Source organism: Rosa chinensis, chromosome 6 (genome assembly GCF_002994745.2).
Source record: "Rosa chinensis cultivar Old Blush chromosome 6, RchiOBHm-V2, whole genome shotgun sequence".
NCBI lineage: Eukaryota > Viridiplantae > Streptophyta > Magnoliopsida > Rosales > Rosaceae > Rosa > Rosa chinensis.
In genome coordinates this window covers 22,893,974-22,919,844 of record NC_037093.1, presented here as the reverse complement: position 1 = coordinate 22,919,844, position 25,871 = coordinate 22,893,974, and the positions used below count along the sequence as shown (strand labels likewise).

Genomic DNA, 25,871 nt, shown 5'->3' with positions numbered 1-25,871 from the left:
GGGGAAAAAGTATTGAGGTATCTACAGAGGACCAAAAGTCACATGTTGGTCTACAAGAAAGTGAAGAACTTGGAAGTAGTAGGTTATACTGATGCAAACTTTGCTAGAAAATATCCAGATTCCTTGAAGTATACTTCTGGGTGCAATAGTTTGATAGCTACTTCTACTATGCAAGCAGAATTTATAGTTGTTTATGATGGTGTGTGTCAAGGACTGTGGCTTAGGAACTTTCTAATGCAAACTAAGCTAGTGCATTATGTTAATACCAGACCTATGAGAGTGTATTGTGATAATTCTGCAGCTGTGTGTTTCACAAAGAATAACAAAAGATCCAATAATTCTAAACACATAGATTTGAAGTCCTATAGTGTTAGACAGAGCCTGAAGCAAAGGGAAATTGAAGTAGTTCAAGTGGATACACTTTCACAGTTAGCTGATCCATTCACCAACGCATTAACAATACCAGCTTTTCAGAAACATGTAGCTGATATGGGAATTTTTCCAACTTTAGACGCCTAGGATCAGTGGGAGCATGAAGTTTTCTTGTATGAGTTTTATCTTCAGTTTTCAATTTTTGTTTTATATTTTATTTTCTGAAGAAAAAAAATTTCAGATTTTCATGTAGTGGTTCCAGCTTATTTTCTTTTAGTATTGTCTTTTCTGAAACTTGAGATTTATGAATCGTTGTTGTTTCAGTTCAAGTCATTCCATGGTATTCATTACAAAAATAATTTGCTACAGCTATGTTATTTTATTCATTGTGTTATTTCTGTGTTGATTGGATTCTGCAAATAGCTATTTGATTTTTGTGATGGATGGATCTAATTGATTATATCAACATTTCAATTTGGTCTTTAGATGTAAGAACATCAGGTTATGATCTATACCATTATAAAGCTGTGCTTATGATTTTGATAGTCGAAATCCTTCAGTTTGGACCATATACATATGCATTAAGTAGGGACAGATATACACAGTATATGTATCAGTTTTATTCTACTTTCATTGTATCAATCGAGCTCTTGTAAGCTGCAGTTTTGGTTTGGTAGTTTTGGAGTGATATGTTTTTGTAAGCATACTCTTTTCTTTAGCTTTATTCTGGTAGCCGCAACTTGACAGAGCTTGAACTAAGTTTTTGGATTCTATGCAATTTCATGTGCACACTTCAGTGATTACTTCATTGTTCTAATTGTATGCAGTTGAGTGATTAATGTAGTCCAAGTGGGAGAATGTAAGATTGGACTTACTAATTGCACGCATTTTTATGCATGTAATTGTATCTAAATACTAGAATTAAGCTAATCTTTAAGTCAATTATTATGTAATTAATCTTTTTTTATTTATTGTGTAGGAAATAAGCGGACTCGCGGAAACGAGACAAAATGACGCAAAATTAGAGTAAATTGGTAATTTGGGCAAAATGACAAAATAGTATAACATTGGTCAACCACTAGTCGGCACAGTCAAGAAATGCATAAGTAAATTGGGGAAAAGAAATAAATTGAAGAAAAGGAAAATTACAACCTTGATTAACCATTAGTTTTAATTAACCATTAAGGCCAATCAAGTGCTACACGTTAGCTTAATTAGAGGGGTCTAAAACCATTGTTGACACATGGCAGCAGTACAATTAAGCATGGTGGCTTAATTAAGTTGGGAAGCATTGCAGCGTGTTTTTGCTTCACTACACGCCAAAGACAAAATCCTATCGTTCTCTCGCGCGTCAACAACCATCTACGCATCTCATATCCCTTCAAAATGACCACGTTTCCAATTAATGAGTCACATACCAGCTATATATATTGGAATCCTCATTCTCTACTGGGGACATAAACACAGCGCCGCACACAAAGGCTTCCCCATTCTCCTTCCCATTCATTTTCCTCTTTTCTAGAAATTTTTTTTTGAGATTTCAAGGACTACTCACACAAATCTTCAAGGATCCATCAAGGGGCTCAATCTCTACAAGATTCAAGATTTGGGTATTTTGTGGGGTTGTAATTCAAGGCTAGTCATGCTAGCTTCATAGCTATTTGTGACTATCATTGTTTTCTCCTACACTTCTCTACTCTTTGCCATTTGAATTTTGTAATTTTGAAGTTCATGAATATGGGTTGTGAGTAGTTACTTTTAGGGGCTAGGGTTTCTAACTCTAGCTCAATTTTGATGTAATGGACATATTTTTCAAGTGATAAATAATGTATTTTCATATAGGTGCACTCCAATTACTATGTCAATTGATTCTTGATGCATGAATTTTAGGAAATTAACCACTCTCTTTGCTATGTCACATAGCCTATGTGTTAAGATTTGTGTTGTGTGATACAACTGGTGGTTCATTTGTTCACTAGCTTCATGTAATAAGTGTGGTGTGTCAAGTAGTTGCTTAATCGAGAATTAATGATTGCCTAGATTCCTATTTTCTTGTGCCCTTCGCCTTTAATCCTAGATGTTGTGGCCCTAGCAAGACATAATGATTAGGGTTAGAGAGTTCATTATTGCCTTCGTCGGAAGAATGAATACCAAATAAGAGAAATTGACATAGTGGCCTTAATCGGCATTAGGTAGAGAACTAAGTAATCATTACATTCTCGGCTGTAACTATTGCATGCTTAAATCCCTAATTTCTAGAGCTCTACACCTTTAGTTCATGTTTTGGTAGCCCTAGTAAGGTACTAATTCATGAGTTAGAGAGTTCATATTTGTCCTAACCAAAAATGTGAATACACTTAAGGAAATTCGGCTTAGTGGCCTTGACCGACATTCAGTACGGGAATTGGCTCTCATGAAGATATGTTTATTTGCTTGAAATGTGTTCGTTACAATGAAATTGCTAGAGAGTGATCCCTAGTACCCAAATCTATCTCTCTCTTTTTTTTTTTTTTTTTTTTAATTATTGTTGTTCATGTAGTTTTTGACCTAGTCTTTTTAGAAAATTACAATGACACTTTTAAAAGACAATTTTTGTTACCTCATTGTAAATAATCATCACTAGGCTCTTAGTTTTGATTAGGCCTTGGCAAAAACCAAAGCCGAACATTACTAAGGCTTGGTGCCTTAGAATAGCGTTTTTCTTTATTTTCTTTTTCTTTTTCTTTTATTTGCTTAGTGACTCTAATTCCGACTACCCAAGGATTGTGGGTTAGCCAATAATCTCCGTGGTATGATAATTTTGGGCTTAATACTTCCCTATCTTGACAATGATACGTACGTTTGCATAAATGTGTATCAAGTCACTTACATTATTCACGTTATGATTTCAACAATTACATACGGTTACTTATGGATGAAGTGATCGAGATTGCATTAAAGATTCTATCCCTGAAACTATAAGGATTTTATATCTGTGATCCTTATCATATTGGGAAACTTAGTTTACTTCTATGAGAAATGATTACATTGATACAAAGTATAGAGGACCTAATTGCTTTAGTATTAGGATTGCTATTATGGGATTAATCCTAATAATCAACCTCTATATAAGTCTAATGTGCTTGCATCCTCTAAACACGAGTACTAAGGAATCTCAGCTCCATTGTGAGTATTCTCGGACATAGAGCTTTGCAGAAGACCGGACTTGCACAATGGCATTTGATGCTTTTATTGCTTCAGGTATGTATCTTGGTTCCTTTTGTAATAATTTGTATTCAAGCATGTCTATTGTATTAGTGTTCTTAATGATCATGATTTTTCTTAAGATATAAGTTACACGATGTAGTCAAGAATTAGCAAATGGGTATTCTCAATTTTTATAATAATGGTCAGTTTTAGTTAAAGGCGTAGGGATGTATGGTCGAGAAGGGTCACTTCAATAGGGTTGAAAACTTTGTCTCTATCTCATACTATAGGCTATATATGCGAATACTTTGATTCATTTGACCCTTCTAAACGAAGAACTTTGGTGCCAATGACTTACAACACCCAAATGCGAGATCTCATTGTCTTCCCAACGAGATTCATTGCATTCCCAGTGAGATTCATTGTCTTCCTGATGAGATTCATTGCACTTCCAGGTGACATTCATGGCCTAGTGGTTACCATTGCATGATCTCATTGCCTTCCAGTGAGATTGATTGCCTCCCAGTCGAGATTCAAGGTCTCTCGGTTAAGATTCATGCCCTCATGGCCACCTTTGCATTAGCTCATTGCCTTCCTAGTGAGATTCATCACCTCTCAGTCGAGATTCATGGCCTCATGGTTACATTTGCATGATCTCAGGGCCTCCCGATCGAGATTCATGGTCCCATGGCCACCTAATTTGCATGATTTCATTGCCTTCCAGGCGAGATTTATTGGCTCCTGATGAGATTCATGGCTTCCCAGGCTACATTTGCATGATTCCATGACCTTCCCAGTGAAATCTATTGCCTTCCAGTGCGATTCATGGCCTTCTTTGCATGATCTCACTGCATTCCATTCGTGTGACGTCTTGAACCAGGTGGAGTTGAGATTTGATACCTAACGCCCAATCCAAGGCGTCAACGATAGAAAAGTAAAATGAAATTAAAAACAATACTAGATAGATTTTCATAAATTGTCGAAATGTAACATTTGAAATAACAAAACTCAAATAAAGAAAAATTACATCTTGCTCTCAAATCTAACTCACTCTCGTCTTCTGTAATCCTTTCCAAGTCTTGTAAATAGTACTAATGTCTCTTTTAGTCCTCTCGATAAATGTGTTGTATATCATAACGTACCTGAACAAGAATCTATAGGGGTGAACTTTCACTCAGTAGGACCAACCCTCTCTAAAAAACTTATATAAATAACACAATTAAATTGCCAAATAAAATTGGGATTCTTTTTGTGAATTCTAGTATGTTTAATCCAAATCCTTCATTATCTGCTATGATTGTTGTTGTTAGCACTGAGAATCTTACTCAAAATTGGTACCCTGGGAACAAGAAATCCATGTTAATACAAAATTGTTTGTTTCGTGCCAGCAACTGTTAAGAAAACAAGGATCCATGTAACGAGTTTTATGCCAGCAACTCACAAGTCGGTTGACTTTAGGGAACTAGATGTAACAAAGACATCCCAAATGACACATCAACTTGAGTTAATAGTTTCACAATCCACCGGGGTAACCAAACCATTCCTTTTTTTTCCCAAACCTCATATCATTCACCATGAGCAAGGCTTGTTTACTTTGGGAATAGCCTAGCCTGCTCCAATAAATTTGTACCTTTTTAATAAGGAGCAACAACAATATTTACCAACTCCGTATGTGTGAACGAGGATCAAATCAACTAAGAAGATACTTACCACCACACAAGAGTATATGTGTGCTTGTGAGAATACAAAGCGATGAAGCATATATTGTTCATGCTCAAGATTACAGAGCGATGCAAGAACTAATTCAAAACATGCTATTTAACTCATCACAATCAGATCTAAGGAAATACCATAATACTTGGCAATCTAAGTTCAAATTGATCTGTCAGACACTTGGGGATACAAACCTCACTTGCAATCCTGAATCGCCAGAAACTGAAAACAAAAATTCAGAAACAAAAAGAACAATTAATTCACCTGTACTAATATAATGACATACAATGTAAATGAATACAAGGATGTAGTGAATCAAGGGAGAGTTCTAGAACTTAGAACACCAATGACACTTCTAAGTGATTCAAAGCGAGCAATATCCCAGGGTTTTGTAAACAAGTCTACCAATGCTCAGTTGGGACAAAAGCAAGTTCAATTAAATCTTTTTCAACCAAATCTCCGATAAACTTATATCTCAAGTCAATATGTTTAGTGTGTGAATGTTGCACTGGATTCTTGGAAATACTTATGGCACTTGAGTTATCACAAAAGATAGTCAACTTACCTTGTGAAAGCCCGTAATCTCGGAGCATTTGCTTTATCCAGAGCATTTGAGTACATCAGCTGCCTACAGCTACCTACTCAGCTTTAGCTATGGAGAGAGATATGTAATTTTGCTTTTTACTATGCCAGGCCACCATGTTGTTCCCAATGAAAAAATAGCCTCTAGAGGTGCTTCTTCGATCCTTCAAATTCCCTCCCCAATCTGCCTCTGAATATCCTGCAATTTCAGCATTAGTATCAAAGGTAAAGTAGACACCACAAGTTGTTGTACCTGATACATATCGTATAATACGCTTTACAGCTTCCAAGTGAGATTCCTTGGGATTTGCTTGGAAACATGCACAAATTCCAACACTGTATGATATGTCAGGTCTACTAGCAGTGAGATAAAGAAGACTACCAATCATGCTCCTGTAGAGTTTGATCAACAGACTTACTTAGTGAGGTCCTCACTAAGTTTGGCACTTGTACTCATGGGATTAGTCACAATTCTAGCAGATTTGAGCCCAAACTTTTTAACAAGGTTCTCAGCATACTTAGTTTGAGATAGAAACATACCTTCCTTCAGTTGACAAACTTGAAGGCTAAGAAAGTAATTTAACTCCCCCCACATGCTTATCTCAAATTCACTTTCCATGACATTAGTGAATTCTTTAACATACATATCATAGCTGGAGACAAATATGATATCATCAACATAAACCTGTGCAATCATGACATGTTTCTTGTCCCTTTTAACAAACAAAGTATAATCTACTGAACCTCTAATGTAGCCTTTACTCACTAATGAGTAGACAAACGCTCATACCAGGCACTTGGAGCCTGTTTTAGATCGTACAAAGCCTTTTTAAGTCTGTCCACATGATCAGGTTTGAATCCCTGAGGCTGTTCAACATAAACTTCCTCTTGTAACACACCATTCAAGAAAGCACTTTTTACATCCATTTGATACAGTTTAAAGTGAAGATGACAAGCAAGTGCAAGAAGAAGTCTAACGGATTCAACCCTTGCAACAGGGGCAAAGGTTTCATCAAAGTCAAGTCCTTCAACTTGTGTGTATCCTTGGGCAACAAGTCTAGCTTTGTTCCTAGTAATATTACCATACTCATCACTCTTATTTTGAAAAATCCACTTAGTATCTGTTACATTGCGCTCACTTGGCCTAGGCACAAGATACCAAACATCATTCCTAGCAAACTGATTTAATTCATCTTGCATGGCATTTATCCAATCATCATCATTCAAAGCATCTTTAACATTTTTTGGCTCAATGAGTGACACAAAACCACAATGAGAAATTATGTTAATGTTCACTTCATTTTCAGTCAAGAAGCATACAAGTGCAGAATTTGTACTTACCTTAGTTGTAGCTTGTCTACAAGTCTGAATTCCATCATGTATGTCGCCAATGACATCCTGAGCAGAATGATCTTTCTGGACTTGCTTGAAGCCTGTTCTCAAAACTGGTGGAGGATCAAAGATAGGATCATCAGGTAAATCATCCATTTCCTCCTTTATTTCCATACTTACTCTGCTTCCTAAGGATTGATCTTCATCTATGTTGACATGAACTATACTCACAACAATATCATCAATAGATACATTATAGGATTCCATAACAGACATAGTTAGCTTGTTGTACACCTTATATGCTCTATTATCCAAGGAATAACCAAGAAAAATGCCTTTATCACTCCTAGCGTCAAATTTAGCAAGATACTCTCTATCTCTATAAATATAACATGGACTTCCAAGGACACAAAGATGACTTACGTTGAGTTTCTCACCTTTCCAAAGCTCATATGGAGTTTTGCTACTACTAATTGGTCTTAGGAATGCACTGTTTGAGGTATAGCATGCAGTGCTAATAGCCTCAACCCAGAAATTTGGTGTAAATCCAACTGAGCGTAGCATCACTCTTCCCATATCCAACAAAACCTTGTTCTTTCTCTCAACGACACCTGTCGCGCCCCTGATTTTTAACACAAATAAAAATATATATATAATCTCATAATTATACATGCGCGATCGTTCAGCCATCAATACAAAATACATGGAGACATCTTCCCTTTATAGCAAGTACATATTGATGCCCTGAACCCACAATTTCAAATATTGACCCACTCCACAGAGTCACATATTACAGAACTTACGAATTAAATTGTCATCACAAAATAAAACGTAAATGCTCCTCAGAGCTTACTACATAGCGGAAGTCTGAATAACGGTAAATTCACAAAATTGACTTCCCACCGTAAAGCTGCTAGCACGCTACCTCAGATTCAGCCACGATTTCCCTAACCTGCAGGATTAACCCCTACACCGTTTGAATGGTGCACCGGGTTGTCACACAACAAACCCGGTAAGCTTTTGCAACCCCGTATGAGTAACTCAAAACAAAACACCACATAACTCATGCCAAAAACGAGGAAAACCTTTCAACTCGAGAATAAGGCAAACATACCATGCTTCCGCTAAACAATACTATTTTCCCAAAATAAAACAACGAAAGTCACACCGTGACAAAATCATATAAATCGTTAACCTAACAATTCAAATATGATAAATCAATCCAACTTGGATAAAACAACAAATCGGTCCAACCTGGACAAAACATCAAATCAGTCCAACCTGGACAAAACAAGTAATCGGTCCAACCTGGACACAACATCAAATCGGTCCAACCTGGACAAAACATCAAATCAGTCGAACCTGGACAAACAACATCAAATTGGTCCAACCTGGACAATCAACAACAAATCGGTCCAACCTGGACAAAACAACAAATCGATCCAACCTAGACAAACAACATCAAATCGGTCCAACCTAGACAAAACAACAAATCAGTCCAACCTGGACAAAGCAACAAATCAGTCCAACCTGGACAAAGCAACAAATCAGTCCAACCTAGACAAACAACATCAAATCAGTCGAACCTGGACAAACAATATCAAATCGGTCCAACCTGGACAAACAACATCAAATCAGTTCAACCTGGACAAAACAACAAATTGGTCCAACCTGGACAAAACAACATTAACACACATCAATCATACCTATCGTTAACCTAACAAATAGAATATGATTCATTGGTCCAACCTGGACAAAATACCAACACACACACGCATCAAATCATATCAATTGTTAACCTAACAAATCGAATATGAATCATTGGTCTAACCTGGACAAAATACGTACCTAGGAGTCGTAAATAACCTACTTAGATCCATGAGGTACCATGGCAGACAGACTAGAACTCTAACTAAAAACGTAACCACTCGTCTGGCCAAGGACGCGATTACCTATTTCCTGCCTTGGTTACCATTTGCGACTTGTCACCATCTATGACATATGATTTCAGACCCCGTTTGGTCTCAAAGTCAAACGTTAAGTAAGTCACACCTGACCTAAAAACGTTACAAACAACTAGTTTCGGCTTTCCCCATCCCTGCTCACCATCTGTGACCCTTGGTACAAGGACCAATACATTAAAATGAGTCACGCTTGACTCAAAAATGTAATATCAAACTCAATACTTTTGAAACAATAGAAAACATCTTTTTCCACAATATTGTTTTCTTAAAAGTCACCTTCAACAATAATATGAACACCATCATGCATATTATTCATCACACATCATTCACAAGAATATATATATTTCACGTAAATATATACGTAGTCATTCGCTCAGGAATGCCTACTAATACCAACTATAGTTTGCAGTTAAATAATTAACGCAAAAACAATAATGGTAATTCCGTTCATAATTAACCATGTGAGATTACTCACCACGAAACTCCCGCTGTGTCTTCAATATAGCACAAAGCAGCTAATCCACAAAATAACCGTACAAAGTACTTCGTCAAGTACCTAACACAAACAGTTCCAACTTAGTAAAGATTCACATTTGATTTAAGTTCGAAACCCCTGTTTTGAACTAAAATCTCCGAGATTGGTAGCCGGAGGAGGGAGAACGAGTTCGGTGAAAATGGCTACTTGGGAAAACTCGGGAGAGAGGAGAGAGAAAAATTTTCCAAAAAGGGAAAATTTTTATTTTTCTGATATTTTTCCTGAAATTTCCCATATATACCAAAATGGAAACTTTTTCCAATGACCATAACTTCCTCCTATGAACTCTGATTTCCGCGTTCCACATATCCACGAACTCGTATTGATGCGCTCTACAACTTTCGTGAAGAAAGTTTTTGGAGAAACCCAACGAATAAAAAGTCAACCTTTGCAACGCCCCTAAAACCATATTCTTCAAATGAAAATTCGTCCGAAACACTTCCGCTCCATCTATGAGCCACGAAATCGTCCAATAACCATAAATTAGATTCCAAAAAAATCCTCAGAAAATAAATACGAATTTCTAGGGCATCACAAACATCATTCTGTTGTGGACTAATTAGAGTTGAAAACTCATGTGAAATACCATGCTCAAGGAAGAACTCAACAAACGATGCATTCTTAAATTTAGTACCATTATCGGTCCTAACTCTAACAATGCATAAATTTGAAGAATGTTTTTCATTTAAAATTCTTTTGCACAGTCCTTTAAAAATTTCAAAGGTATCGCATTTTTCTCTAAGGAAATTTACCCATGTAAAATGAGAGAAATCATCAACTACAACCGAAATGTACCTTTTTCCACACATACTTTCAGTTTGTGAAGGTCCAACAAGATCCATATGCATAAGCTCCAAGGGATGAGTGGTAGGGGCCAAATTAATTCTTCTATGTGAAGCTTAGGTTTGTTTGCCTGCTTTGCAACCTTCACACATCTTGTCTGGTTTACCACTTAATGTAGGCATACCTCTTACACTTTCCTTGTTCGAAAATTTCAGTAAATCTTGAAAATTTACATGCCCCAAACGTCCATGCCAAAGTTCAAGAACATCATCTGATGTCTTGGTTTTCAAACATGTCTGCACTTCAACAGATTCATTAGCAAGTACATGATAACAATTGTCTTTAAATCGAAATCCTCCCATGATATTTTTTCCATTGTTATCAAGAACTACACATCTCTTTTTGTTGAAATTCACATCCTCATAATCATCAGTTAATTGACTAACACTTATGAGATTTGCTTGAAGACCTTCAACAAATAAAATATTTTGGAGATTAGGAATACCTGGAGCATTGACCGTACTCTTACCCATTACCTTTGCTTTTTGTCCATCTCCAAAATTAACCGATCCACTTGTAAATTCATTTGAAAAAGACACAAACCAGCTTTTGTCCCCTGTCATATATCTTGAACAACCACTGTCAACATACCAAACATTACCTCTTTTATCAGAGAGTGCAGTCAAATCCACAAGACAAGTGGCTTTCACATCTTCAACCTCATTAATGGTAGCAAGTAGTCAGTAAACAAGTTGCATCAATAAATTCAGAAGGCATATCATAATCACTATTCTTAGCTGAAAAACATGTAGATCCTTTTCAACCCAAGTCTGTTTTGTTTTTGTTTCTAGACCCACAAGGATTGTAGCCAGCTTTGCAATCATGTTAATCAGAATCAAACCTTATTCTAGCTCAGCTTGTTGAGCTAGTTTTTTATGTTTTCGTCTGATTTTGAGCGACCCTGCGAAGTATATTACACCTAGGATGTATGTGTCCAATAATGACAAGTGGGAGTGAAAATTTTAAGGTCATGAACATACTTGGACTGAGGTGTGACTGTCAGAACTTACCTGAGCAACTTTCTGATAGGTTCGAAGGTCCAAATTCAGTTATGATCTTTTGGGCAACTTGGAAACAGAATCATTGTCACTAGAAGTTTGAGATGGCCCCAATGAATTTTCACATTCCATACTTTTTACAAAGGTCAAGGGCTTGAAAGTTTCACCTTCATACACTAATCCTTCTTTGTTGCTTTGAGCTTTACCAAATTCAATCATCTTAGAGACCTTTTCAGACCCAATAGAAAACTTGTTGAAGCTTTCCTTGACTCTAGCTAGCTCATCCTGCAATTTTTCATTCTCAAAGGTTAGTGAAACATTTAGTGTGGACTGAGCCTTGACTTCAACCTGCAATATTTTGGTTTTGTTAATAAGATCATCATGCTTCTTGTCCCAATCTTGAGACTTGACCTCATCCAGCAAGACTTTAATCTTATCAACAAAATTAGTATGCTCTTCTTCCCACTTTTTAAACATGTTTCAAACTTTTGCCCAATTTTTTCTTTTTCAACTCTTAACGGTTCAATTTCTTCCTCAAGTTTTTAATTTTTTCAAAGAACAATTTTTGAAGCATTATACAATTGCTTACATTTTTCATTCATCTCTTCATCAATAGCTTCATCTTCCAAGTCAGAATCATCATATAAATCAATATTAAAAGAGGAAGTAAGAGCAAGATTTACCTCTTCATTATCTTATCGTCTTTTTGAGTCAGAAAAGTTTTTTGAAGTGTTTCTAGAAGAGATTTTATTTTTCAGAAACTTTTTGAACTCTTTTGTCAACAAAGCTAATTCAACAGAATCACCAACAATATCATCTTTCTTTTTAATGGAAGAAAAAACAACGCCTTTTATCTTTTTCTCAGGCTTGAGTCTCATCTCAAAGGTTTTGAGATTTCCTACCATGACCAGGTCGTCAAGAGAGTAGGTGTCCAGGTCCTGAGCCTCCTCAATGGCAATCTACTTGCCTTGAAATTTTGGAGAAAGAGACCTGAGAAATTTCTTGACAATCCGGTGCTCCTCAAACGGATCATCCAAGCTGCGGCATTGACTGGTTACATTGAGAAGTCGAGCATGAAAGTCATCAATTGATTCATCTTCCGCCGGCCATTGACATGTTCTCAAACTCCAAGACAAGTGTTTGAAGTTTCTGGCCTCTACCTTTTTATTGCCTTTTCAAGTGACTTGAAGAAGATCCCATGCTTGTTTGGCTGTGTCACAGTGGCTAATTCTCATCCTCTCCTTCTTGGATAAAGCTTTGAATAGTGAATTTCGTTCCTTGAAATCACAATTTCTATCACAATCCCTCTTGTGTCCATTCTTGCCTAAGCTTAAGAACTCTTGCAAATGTCCCTTTTTCTTTCTTTGAGTCTTCTGCCTTAGTTGGATGTTCCCATCCAGTCTCAATGATATTCCACATATTTTCATCCTGGGAGCAGAGAAATGCCCTCATCATAATCTTCCATTGTAAATTAATCTTCACCTTCAAACAAAGGGGGCTAATTTATTGAACTAGAGGCTCTTTCACATTCACGTTCCATCTTGTCCTCGGATCTACTGAAAAGTTTTGGAATCGCTCTGATGCCAATTGAAAATACTAGGATGAACATCTTTCTAGATATCAGGGATTGATAGCTATGTTTCAATTCGTACTGGGCAGATAATCGAAATTCACACAAACGACACAAATTTGTTTACCCAGTGAAAACCTCAATTTGAGGTTAAAAACACTGCGGGGCTCTTACTCTTGAGGACCCAAAATATGTAATCAATCCATTAGTGGTGAAGAACAAGTTTCTTTACAAACACAAATAGTGCTACGCTTGGCTACAATCTCTAAACTAACTAGTTGAGGTGTTTGTCTTTAATCTTCTCTACATTCTTCACTTGAACAATCTCCAACAATCACTCTTCTTGCATAAATGACTTCTCTAATGATCTCAAGAGAACCATGCAAATGAATGAATGAATGATGAAACACTTTGAGACAGAACAAGTGTTTCAGGGACGCCTATAAGACTCTTTCTAAGCAAGCAAGATGCACACAAATCTTGCATAAAAGTCACACAAAAATGAACGCACACTCTTCTGAATATATGGAGGAAAAAAAAAATCTTATTCAATCAATGACTTTACCCTAATTGACTCCTAATAGATTAAAATAAACATATCCTAAATCAATTAGGACTTCCATGGTACGAATGATGGAAAATATTTTTGCAAAATAATATTTGAAAAACAGAAAGATACTTTCCGGAAAAGAACTTCCTAAAACTTAGGACTGACTTGGGGATTGCAACATAGGTTGCAATCCCAATGCATATGCTGACTCATAAGATGCATTAACCTGTAGGGTTTCTCCGAGACCAGTTTGTAGGCTTCTTCTGTACTTTGTATGGAAATACCAACACAACATACAAACATTATACCTACATAAACATTGCTTGCTGTTGAGCAAATGTAGTTATTTTGGATGCTACACTGAATATTTGTTTCAATTAATGTGTGGATTGATTTCAGTGATGTTTTTTTGGACCAGGGTGTCACACCACCTTAATCTTTCCCAAACAAACTGGACCTTGCGTTTCAGTAGGACACAACAATAATGACCTTTTGAATGGAGTGCTATTGATGCCGTTTTTTGCAGTTTTGTTTATTCAGCCAAGACAAGAAAGAGAGATAATGTTTCATGGAAAGATTTCGACTACTAGTAGTACAGCGTCCTCATTGGTCCTTTAAGCACTTGCGCAGATTCTTCTTATTGTATTCTAGTTTCTGACGCTGTTTGCATTTTTGATCTATTGTTTTGTCTCTGCGTGGTGTTCTTTCTGGTGCAGTTGCCGTTCTTGTGCTTTCTTTTTGGTCCCTATAAGCTATAGTTTGACGGGTTCAACACTTTTACCCCCCCCCCTCTAGTTTTGTTCTATTACGTGCACTCCGTCCCTCCCATAGTTTCATGCCCAAACTGTAGAATACATGCATGGAGTGATATAAAGTCTAAATCTTGCAATTTACGATAGACTAAAGTGTGGTAAATATTTGCAACTTGTGATGTAAACTGCAAATAGTCATTCGCGCGATTGTCAAAATGTTTTCTTCAGCCTTGGTTACATGAAGAATCAAACATGTGTTGATATATTTTGGTCAGTGGATCGGTCATAAATTTACCTTCTATGATTAAGATGTTCTTGAATATTTAAACTACTTTTTTTTTTCTATAATCAAAGCAATGAAAGAGCCAACTTTTTTCCTTGACAGCTATGATTCTTCGAAAAACAGAACAATGAATAATGATGTGCACCAATCAAAATAACTCCTCATAAATGCCATGTGGAGTTACAAATGCACTTCAAGTTGATTTTTAAAATGGTGCAACCAATGGCTCCGTTAGGAATTTTTTCTAGAAAGACCAAGAGTGCTTTAAAATTAGGGATTGTCTATAGTACATTAATGTACGGATACATCAAGTAGACTACGTTCAATACAGAGGTAGACTAGCTCAGTACATGGGTAAACATGCATGGAGTTAGTCTACCCTTGTACCGAGCTAGTCTACATCTGTATTGAACCTAGTCTACTTGATGTATCGGTACATTAATGTACTGAAGTATTTTCCAATTAGTAAAACCACTTATAAATAGTTTTCGTTGAGTTTGGCAAAACTTAAAAAGTGCTTCAGTGATTTTTGGAAGCACTAGAAGTAATTTTCAATGTTGCACATAGTAGCTGCTTCCTCTTTATTGGGACCTTCAGATTTGTTCAATTAATCTCCTCTCAAACCACTGCTAGGATAATATCACTAGACATTAATTTTTAGCCAATATGAAACAATAAAACAGACCGATGTCGTTGTGGGTGCAAAGAAATATCATGAATTGATTAAAAATGTTATAATGATCAGAAATTTTTATGCCTAACTTCATATTTTGGCATTCAATGTTAACAAAGTACAGGTCTTGCAGAATAACAATGCATAGTAACATCGTAACTCATTCAAAAATAACGTCTTATATTGTTTTACACATTGATTCCCATGAACTTGGCTTGTTGTTAGTGAGCTTGACGTGTATTTTCCACATAGTCCACAATTGAAGCAGAGGGAATTGGGTCTGGCAATTCATGTAGTTATAAGCGCACAAACAGCTTCCACAGATAATTATTAGAAAGTTCAGCTATATTGGTTGGTCTTTCTAGTTCCCTAGGTCTGTTTGTGATTTCCCAGTCGATCTTCTTACCCATACGGATTATTCTAATTAGGAACTTTAGGTATTGTTTGGCTCCAAAACCTTTATGGGTGCAAACTGTCTCTTTTGAGCATGTGCGTAGGCGTGCCAACACCGTGGGGTGTAGTCGTCGGAGAATCCCTTGACCTGACTTCTTGATCAAACGATGTGGACGAGGAGAACACCAACCTCGTCACAAGGTTCTTTTCTCTGCCTTACTGAAAAGGACTTCTTGCCTTACGGGTAAGGGCTTTGGTTGTGTTCTCTTCATGTCACCGAATCGACACTCAATGTTGTAGGTTGAGCAGAGCAATCACTGGGAAGTTTGGAGAAAGCACGGGTTTGCTAAAGCGTATCTTTAGCTTCGCTGGGTTGTGAGGGCGTTACCCTTGCTTCGCTGGGTTGCAACTGGGTTACAGGTAGGTTTTCTCAGGAGAGACTTTGATAATCGTTGAAATTAGTTGATTGAAGAGTTGTCTTGTATTCGTCCTTGAAACCTGGTATTTATACCTAGGGTTTCGACTGTTCCTTGCCATAGAAGGATTATTGATTGAAGTTTCCTATTCGATCACCGCTACTTGACTCCAATAAGGACTCGCTTTCCTTATGGGTCACGGAATGGGTGAAGCTGTAACCCAAACCCAAGTAAGCTTATTTTTGGGCTGCAGGTATCGGCCTACTGTGCTAAATCCCCTAAGGGATCTTGCCAAAAATACTTTTGGCTTCAAACATTGCCCCCCCCCCCCCCCCCCAGGCCCGCGAAAATGTAATTGATTGAAGTGGACTTAAACGACATGCATGACGACCAAAACGAGGCCATTAATGAGGGTCGCGTCCATTCGCTTCGCAAAACGTCTTTTCGTCGTATCGTTTCCCTAAAAAAATCTCTTATTTAAATCCTGCAGCCACTTCAGACCTGTCACATCAGAAACCCTTCCAGTCTTCAAAACCCAGAAAACTTCTTGTTCTATACACATCTTTACAGAAACCCAGAAATGGCTGCCCCAAAAAAGATAATCATCGATCAGGAAGAGGAACTTAACGAGAAAGCCGCCCATACTTGGGGAACCGGCGTAGGTTCCCGCTGTTTCATCCATACCAATGTCCAGAGACCCCTGCTTCTCAGACTCCCAAACTAACATCTCGGATTGGGTCATTCTCTGCGAGATTCCATCCCGGACGACGATCTCGCCCTCTACGGCCTGCCCATCTGACGACCCATTCCAGTCCTCAGAAGAACACCTGGAGATTTATTTCACTAGCTGGGGTGCGCATCTGCATAGAGCCAAAATAGGGCATTGGCCCACCACCATCAATGCGGCTGAGCTCTCATGGTATCGCGAAGCGCAAGCGCGAGATCTGGCTCATTGGAACACGACAGGTATTACTCAGACTATCGATCTTTGCTTTTGCCTTCCGCGCGGTGGCAATCGTTCACTGCTGGCTGCCTTTCTTTGTTTCTGGAACACCGCCACCAACACTTTTGATTTTTGATTCGGCCAAATGAGCATCACTTTGCTAGACATCCTCACTATTACTGGGTTACCCATCAATGGCGAGCCCTATGTACATGGCCAATTTTACTCTATCACATTCACTTTGACAATGGCTCAACTAGGCGCAGCTCCCATAGTGGTTCCTACCAGCAGTGGCTGACCCATTACCGCAAAGAACACAGTGCAACCTGAGGAATTCCTTTCCTGGAGTACTGGCTTTGCAAGTTCATCTTCTGCACCTCCACCAACAAGCCCACTGGTCCTTAGACTTCTCTCCCCACGGCCCTCTACAACGGCCACCGCGTAGGGCTCGGACAACTGATTCTGGGCGCTCTCTAACGTACTCTATACCAAGCCACCATGCATCTTTTAGAAACTAGCATCTCAGGCCCCTTTTGGATTCTTGATTTCTGGATTCAAATTTACTTTCCATTTTTTCGCCACGATGACATTCCGCTGCTACCACCGGCTGACACCCTACTTGGTCAATGGCTCTGCCGCGAGTCAAGGTTCACATCCCCACCCTATTTTGAGTGTTTCTCATATTTGTACCTCCTGCATGTAATGCCCTACCTCGACTTAGTGATCAGTAGGAGATTCCCGCCTCTACTTGAACATGGGTTCCTTCCTGGGGATCCTAACTATAGTGATCGCGCGCGCTTGGATTTTTACCGCGCGATCTCCTGCTCAGACATCAGACTCACCGTGGAAGAACTCAGCTATGAGCTTTACGCGCCCAACCACTTTGCTCGCCAACTCGGGCTAATCCAGTTAGTGCCATTCCCCCTCTTTAATGCCTAGAACTACAACACCTCCTGGCGCAGAATTGGTCCCCCAACTAGACCTCCGCCAGCCTAAAGCATGCTTGCATTGGTCGAGCTCCCTCACTGGGCCAACGAAATCTCTCCCGTCGACGGGACCGCTGAAGATTATGATCAATGGTGGAAAGAAGTCTCTGTAAACTGCTGGAGACAAAGGGATGATGAACTCTTCGTGACCATCTTCCAAGCTTTGAGGTATCCCTATGATGCTGATACTGAATTGCTTGCTCGTTTCCCTGAAGATGAGGTGCGATCTCCACTACCTTAGCCGTCTAAGCGACCCGCGCGAGCCCTGCGTCCTGCTCAAGCCGGCATTGTTATCCGCGAGCCCTCACAAGAGGTAACTGCCCTAGAATGTCTTCATTTTCTCCTTTCGCTTTTACCTCCACTCTTTTCCCCTAACTCAAATTTTAATGCAACAGGGACGTATTCCGCCTTCCGGCAGTCACGTAGTGGATGCTTATCCTGCCACTGGTCAGGCTGCTAAACAAAAAGTTGCAGTAACGGAGCCCTAAGTTGAAGACTCTTCTTCCGATGACAACGATGATGACAATGACCCACACACTGTAAGGAATCTCCCTTATAATCTAATATCTCGACATTTTTTTTTTTAAAGTCTAACTTGATTCTCTTTCGATCCTGACAGATTGCCGCCGTAGTCGTGCTGACCCCCGGACTGACTCGTGGGCAGAAGATGAACCACTCGCTTCTCGACTGGTACTTCATAACGCGAGCACTGAAATTTTCATTCCATCATTATGTCTCAGCCTATAACGTTCCTCACTTGCAGGCCCGTGGTAGGCCCTTAAGGTCAACTGGTGAAGGATCATCTACGGCTGGCGACGGAGCACCCTCTTCTTAAATCCAAGCACGACCTGATTAGACTAATCCTCCACCTCCAATCAATACCGCGAGTGATTCGAAGTTACCCCTGGTGCCAGTGCAGATTTTGGATGACAGCTCGCTTGAAGCTAAAGAAAGAGCGCCACCAACAGATACATCTCACGAGCAGCCACCTGCAACCCTCATCTTGGAGCAGATATCGCCTGAAACGGCCAACCCTCTCGAGATTGCCCAACAACAAGTGGCAACCGATGCTCCCCGCGAGTCACCTGTTGAAGACGTATGTTTCCTTATAAACATTTCCACTCTGACCCCCGCCTTACTCTTTTTTACATTCTAAGACCTCTTTCTAGGATCAGAATGTTGCTCCTAATGAGGAAGTGGCTGTCGTTGCCGAGGAAATGGCTATCGAGAACCCCGCTGAACCGGATGGTGGAAACGTGGCTGACCAGGAACCTGCCCCCCAAGTGCTTGAAGTAGAGGAAGAAGTACCTCATGAACCAATACCAGAGGCAGTTCCTGTCGTGGAGCCTCTTGAGGCACTTATCGCTGTGGATCCCAACCTACCACCTGTGCCTCCTTCAAGACTAGAGATGTAACGTCCCGTACCTCAATTTACCAGTTCACTAGTCATTTGGACGATAAACGACAACTATTTTCACTTATTAGTTTGTTTCGATACTTTTAGTGACCCTAAAAGTTGAATTTTTGTTTGGGTCAAAATTTGAGAAAATTTTCTTCATGAAAGTTTTAGTGGACCTTTGCTTTTAAATAAGGATGCATGCAATTGTTTTTGTATTAATTATTTAGTTATTTAATTCCATGTGATTATATTTTGTTTTCAGAAAATTATTATTAATTTGTCTTGTTTTGATTTGGGAACTGAAGTAGTGACTTAAATTATTGTTTTAATTTATCGAGCATATTAAACGGATTTAAATATTTTATTACTATGTCAATGGGATTTTTGAATCAAAGTTTATTATGCTCGATTTGGAGAATATGATTATTATATGGTTTCCAGCAATTCGTTTTCCGAGGAATTTTCGGGATTAAATATATTTTTTTTAATCACCGACTTCGGATTTCTGGAAGATTTTCGAGATGAGTTTTCGATGGAGTTGGATTTCTCATTTATTTATTGACTTTCGGTTTTGGCATTGGGAATGCCTAATTAATGATTTTTGGATTGGTTTGTTTCTTGGAGTTTTTGAGAGATTTTTGGAATTGGGATTTGCTTATACTAATTTCTGGTTTTGGTTACCGATTTGAGAATATTTTAGCGTGCGGGGTCACGTCATTGGAATATATATATTTTCTCGTGAGAGATTGGGGAAGCCTTACGGATTTTATGGATTTTGAATGTTTTCCTTCACCATACCGGGGTCCAATTACTAGGTCTCCTCCTCACTTACTTGTGTTTGTGAGTGGCAGTTGAGGTAGCTTATTCTCCTCCTCACTTACTTTGTGTTTGTGAGTGGCAGTCGAGGTTTCTCCTCCTCACGTGAGTGATAGTCGAGGTTATTAGTCTCCTCCTCACACAATCTATGTGTGGGTGGCAGTAGAGGTTAGGGGTTCCTTTACCCGTACGTTGACATCCCTTCCCCATATCCTTTTATTTGTTACTTGACTAGCGGGGCTAGTCCGATTCTTTTAGCCAACGGGGACTGGTATGTTTTCACAAGGCTCCGAGTTTTAAAGACATATGTTTTATAAATGTTGCATGCATCGAAGTTTTATGAATTTAAATTCGTGGGGAAGTAATACAATTCCTTTTCTTTTAATTTATTTATTTAGTCATTTATTTTGTCCACTCACTCTAACATGTTTTTCAATTACTTTCCCCTGGGCCCTTCGGTTTCAAATGCCCAGTTTGCAGGCGAAATTAGTTGAGTTCGGGCGTACATTGGAGTTGAGGCATAGTCAACAAGATGACTTCCGCATTTTTATTTGATTTAGGTTTTCCTTGATTACCCTTGCTGTTAGAATTGCTCTGATTACCTGAGGAAATTAATGTTATTTAAGTTGTGATTTGTGTTATGTGATTTTTGGTTGATGTTGTAATTTGGGGAGCAGGGTGGCTCCAGGAGAATAAGGATGGATGATTTAGAAGTGTAAATGTTTTCCTACAGGTTTTGGGTAGCCTACTTTTAGGGGAAGTTCCGCCAAATTTTTGGAAGAATTTCTTCTAAGGTGGGCCCTGCAGGGCCACTTCGGATTTCGAGGTGAAATCCGGGGCTGGTCCTGTCAAGAGAGGTTGGCTCGCGTCCTTGAAGTGGTCCCACCTAGGGTTGTAGATGATTCTAGAGAAGGTCGCCTCCTGGGCCCTGACATTATGACCCCCGGCGCGACCACGAGAGCTTTGAAGTACCTAAGGGTACTTCTCCGCAAAGGAGCCATCACTGAAGCTCAGTTTATTGATATTGACCAGCTGTTGCAGGATCTCCCCCAATGGCTCAATGAGAAAGCAACCGCGACCGCGCAAGTTAGGTAGACCCAAGCACTCTATCAGGCTCTTACTCATCAAATAGACAATTCACGAAACTCTTTGGATGATCGGGCCAATCTCATCAGGGAGATGAAGTTAGAGAGAAACCATCTCCGGTCCCAGATTCAGGATCTTCAGGCCCAATTGATTATTGTGATGATGGCCAGGTTTGACCATGAGGAACCCCAATTGGAACAACCCTAGCCGGTTTCGAGGCGTTATCACAGGATCTGGCCTAAGCCCGCGTGGCAGCCCAACAGCCGCCAAAGCTGCCGCTGATGCTAGCTTTCGCCTGGACGAACATTTTCTCCGCCTAACTTATACAGGCCGGAGACTTTAGGCCTCTAGTATTAGGCCCATTATTTTGTATGAACAATATTAATATTATTACCAATTATCTATTTAGCCCACTTTTCTAGCCCAAATTTCTGTTTTATCTTAGTTGGTAACAAAGCGATATCAATTTCGCCTTAACTGTTCATTAAAACAGTTTTGAAAGGGATAACCTCGAAATGGGGAATTGAATTTCGTTCATTTCCGAGATCATAGCATTGAATTCCCTTGATGACCCCATTGATGACGTTGAAGCTACTTCAACTACCTAGACCAAAGGGCTGAGGCTACTAAAGTTGGCCCCTATAAATACCTATACTTGTAAGAGTGCAAATACACGCAATCATGATTTATCCAGAAAATGTCTTGCAATCCCTACTTCTCTTCCTCCTATTCCTGAAATCGTCTCCTCTTACTATCTCTCTTTTAGCCTCTATAACTTAGGATTTATGGCTTAATCTCACCTCCTGGGGAGGCCTTATGGCCTAATCTCAGGTTTAGCCGCAGAAAGTCTGGATGGGATTCACCGGTTCCAGTTAGGCTGAAGAACACACAGCGCTCCTAACATGGGGTACCACATTCTAGGAAGTCTCTCTCCTTAGGTTCCCTCGCGTGGAGCAAAAAGAAGAAGGGTGGAAGGCCACTTGAGGCCCTATGCTCTTCTTCGGCTCCCTACCTCAGGGGTTTGAAGGACAGACTTCTGTTTTTCCCTCTGAAGGAGTTGAGGCAACTGGGCTGCGCTCTACTCTGATGACCATCTCCATCCTGGAGGATAACTCACTAGAAGGGTTGCGATGGATTATTTCCTTCCCTCCCCTTACAATACCAATGGTAGCAGCGGCGACTCAGATCAGAGGAGGGTGAAGAGAGGAAGAGTAAGAGTGATCATTTCACTGACCCCTCTGGAGACAAAAACTCAGAAATCCAGAAAATTTTCAGAAGATCTGAAATCCTTATGATTTTCAGCCACTGTTGGCTTTGTAATTTACAAATGTATTTGTATTGCTTTTGGCCGCAGAGCCACTTTATGAATATAAACATATTTCTTCCTCCATTTTCAATATCTGTCTACATAATATGGCCTCTGGTGTAGGCCCTGTTACATGCTTCTAACACTTATTGTCAAAAGAAATACTTGTAAAAATTACAACGAACAAAAGGGATATATAAGGCCGCTAATACAAGCCTTAATGCGTAGAGTGTTGCCCCCCTAGTTTTAGTAGGTGAAGTGAAGACAGGAGAATGAGGCCACAGAAAAGGCCGAAATGGAAGGGAGGACGCAAACCAAGGAAGACTATGGTTGCCCCCCAGTCCCAAAAACAGGCGGAGCTGGTGGATCTTCGAATTCCCAAACGCTAGGGTAATATTTCTTCAAGAACTTACCATTGATGGGGTTGCGGTGGAGGTCGCCGTCCAAATCTTTTAGGTGGAATGCCCCGTGCTCCAAAATTCTATGAACGACAAAGGGTCCTTCCTAACGTGGAGTCCACTTATCGCGATCAGTCAACTTCTTGCCTAATGGCAAAATTGCCTTCCAAACCAGTTTACCTTCTTTGTAACTGTGGTCGCGCGTCCGCCTATCGTAGGCACGAGCGATGCGTTGCTTTTCCATCACTAAGTTGTCCAAAGCCTCTAAGCGCTTGTTGATAAGGTCTTCATGCTCCTGCCACATAGCCTAGACATAATTTTCACTGATCAAGTGATGCTAATCTTGGACACATAGGGATTGAACATTCACTTCCAAAGGGAGAACCGCATCGTGGCCAAACATCAACGCATAGGGGGTGGTGGCAGTAGGGTTCCGCTTGGAAGTGCGATAAGCCCATGGTGTCTCATACAATGTTTCGTGCCACTGGCGAGGGTTCTCAACAAGCATCTTTTTCAACAGAGTAATGATGATCTTGTTACTGGCCTCTGCTTGACCATTGGATTGAGCGTAATTAGGTATACTATGGATAAACTGGATGCCAAAGTCATTGACGAGCTTCTCTACATCACCCCCTATAAATGCTGCCCCCCCTGTCGGACACCAAGACCTCTGGGATGCCAAACCTGCAGATAATATTGTGAAAGATGAATTGGCGAATGGTGGCACCGGAGGCCTCCTTCAAAGGCTCAGCTTCCACCCACTTAGTGAAGAAATCAGTAGTGACGATGATGAACTTGTGCTGGAGTGAAGAATGCGGGTGAATCATTCCAATAAAGTCCAAAGCCCAGCCTCGCAGTCCAAGGTTTAATAATAGGTTGCATGGGAATATTAGGAATGTGCTGGACTGGTCCATGAGCCTGGAAATATTGGCATCCTTTCGTTGCGATACAGTCTTAAGGGCCAATAATACCCATGTCTCTTGAGGAGCCAACGCATATTCAGACCCGCTTGATGGGCTCCACACATGGCTTCATGCGCCTCTCTCATTAATCGTTTTGCTTCACGGCCATAGACACACCTGAAACCGATGCCATCTTCTCGTCGCCTCTGAGGAAGTAATTTAGTGCTAGAAAAAGGATTTTCTTGTCTGCAGTGGGATTTGGATGCGTGAGGTAGGCGATCAACGGGATATGCCAATCCATATCAATAGGATCAAAAGCCGCCACTGTGGGCTCTTCTAGCGGGTCGGGTCATGCAAGCCACAAAGGCAGCGTGCGTCGCTCAACCTTTAGAATTCGCTCGCGAACTCCATATTTCAAGGTAACGTCTATAGCCAACTGATCGAGTTCATTAGCAACAAAGTTGCGCTCGCGAGGAATATGCTCCAAGTCCACTTCTTCAAATTGGGCCAGAAGTTCAAGAGCGTGACTCAAATACTGTGCAAGCAAGTAGCTTATGCACCTGTACTTCTTGCGAAGCTGATTGATCACGAGTAAAGAATCGCCGTGTATCTGGATGTCTCTGACTCCTAGTTCTAGCAACACCTCTAGGACAATAATAAGGGCCTCATATTCTGCCTGGTTGTTGGTGCACCAGAACTCTAACTGGAAGGAATATGAAAAACAATCGCCAGCTAGATTTTCCAAGACAACCCCTACTCCTGCCAGTGTCTCTGTTCTCGAGCCATCAAAATATAACACCCAAGGTTGAAGTGAAACTGTACCTTGATATAGCATGGCGTACTCAGGCAAGCATGCCAGCTCCTGGCGATCTACAGTTTCAACAACGACTTCTAAGTCTCTTACCGCGGGAACATCCAGTGTAGGGTGATGGGCTAGAAAGTCTGTGATGGCTTGTCCTTTTACTGCTTTCTGAGGGACATATTGTAGCAAAAATTTTGACAAGGCAAGCACCCATTTGCCGATACGACCCCTTAGGATAGTTCGCGACAGCATATATTTAACCAGATCGGTCTGAGCGATGATGCAAGTAGTAAAGGATAACATGTAATGCTGCAGCTTGCATGCAGAGAAGTGTAGAGTGAGGCACAGCTTTTCCATTGAGGTAAAAGATAGCATGTTCGACGGTAGCTTCATCATCCTGAGCGAGGAAGCTACCAATGGAAGCCTCCGCTACTGAAATATATAATTTCAACGGAAAACCAGCTCTAGGAGGAACTAGTACTGGCGGACTTGCCAAATAGGCCTTGATCTTGTCAAAAGCATCTTAATGTTGAAGTTCCCATACAAACTCGTTCTGTCCCTGCAACTTCAGCAGCGGGGAAAATGGCTGGATTTTACCTGCAAAATTAGAGATGAATCATCGCAGAAAGTTGATCTTACCCAATAGTCGCTATAGCTCCTTCTTCGTTCGATAACCGCGTTTGCCTTATCTTCAGGGACCTCGATTCCTCTCTGATGGACTATAAATCCTAGAAAGTCACCTGCCTGAACTCCGAAAACGCATTTGGCGGGGTTCATCTTGAGCTTGTGTAGCCGTATGCTCTTGAAAACCTTTATAAGATCTACTATATGGTCCTCTTGCTTCTTAGACTTCATGACCACATCATCAATGTAAACCTCTAAAATCTTCCGAAGTATGTCGTGGAAGATTAGGTTCATGGCTATCTGATACGTGGCCCCAGCATTCTTCAGACCAAAAGGCATGATCACATATTCCAAAACTCCAACGAAGCCTGGGCAGCAAAACGCGATCTTCTGTCTATCTTGTTCCGCGACCGGAATCTGGTTGTATCTTGCAGTTTCGTCCATGAA

General features: G+C 40.0%; 1 pseudogene; it reads left to right on the top strand.

The window, feature by feature from the left end:
* Positions 1 to 42: 42 nt before the first annotated feature.
* The window catches only part of LOC112171069, a 42,119-nt pseudogene continuing 16,290 nt past the window's right edge, over positions 43 to 25,871 (top strand).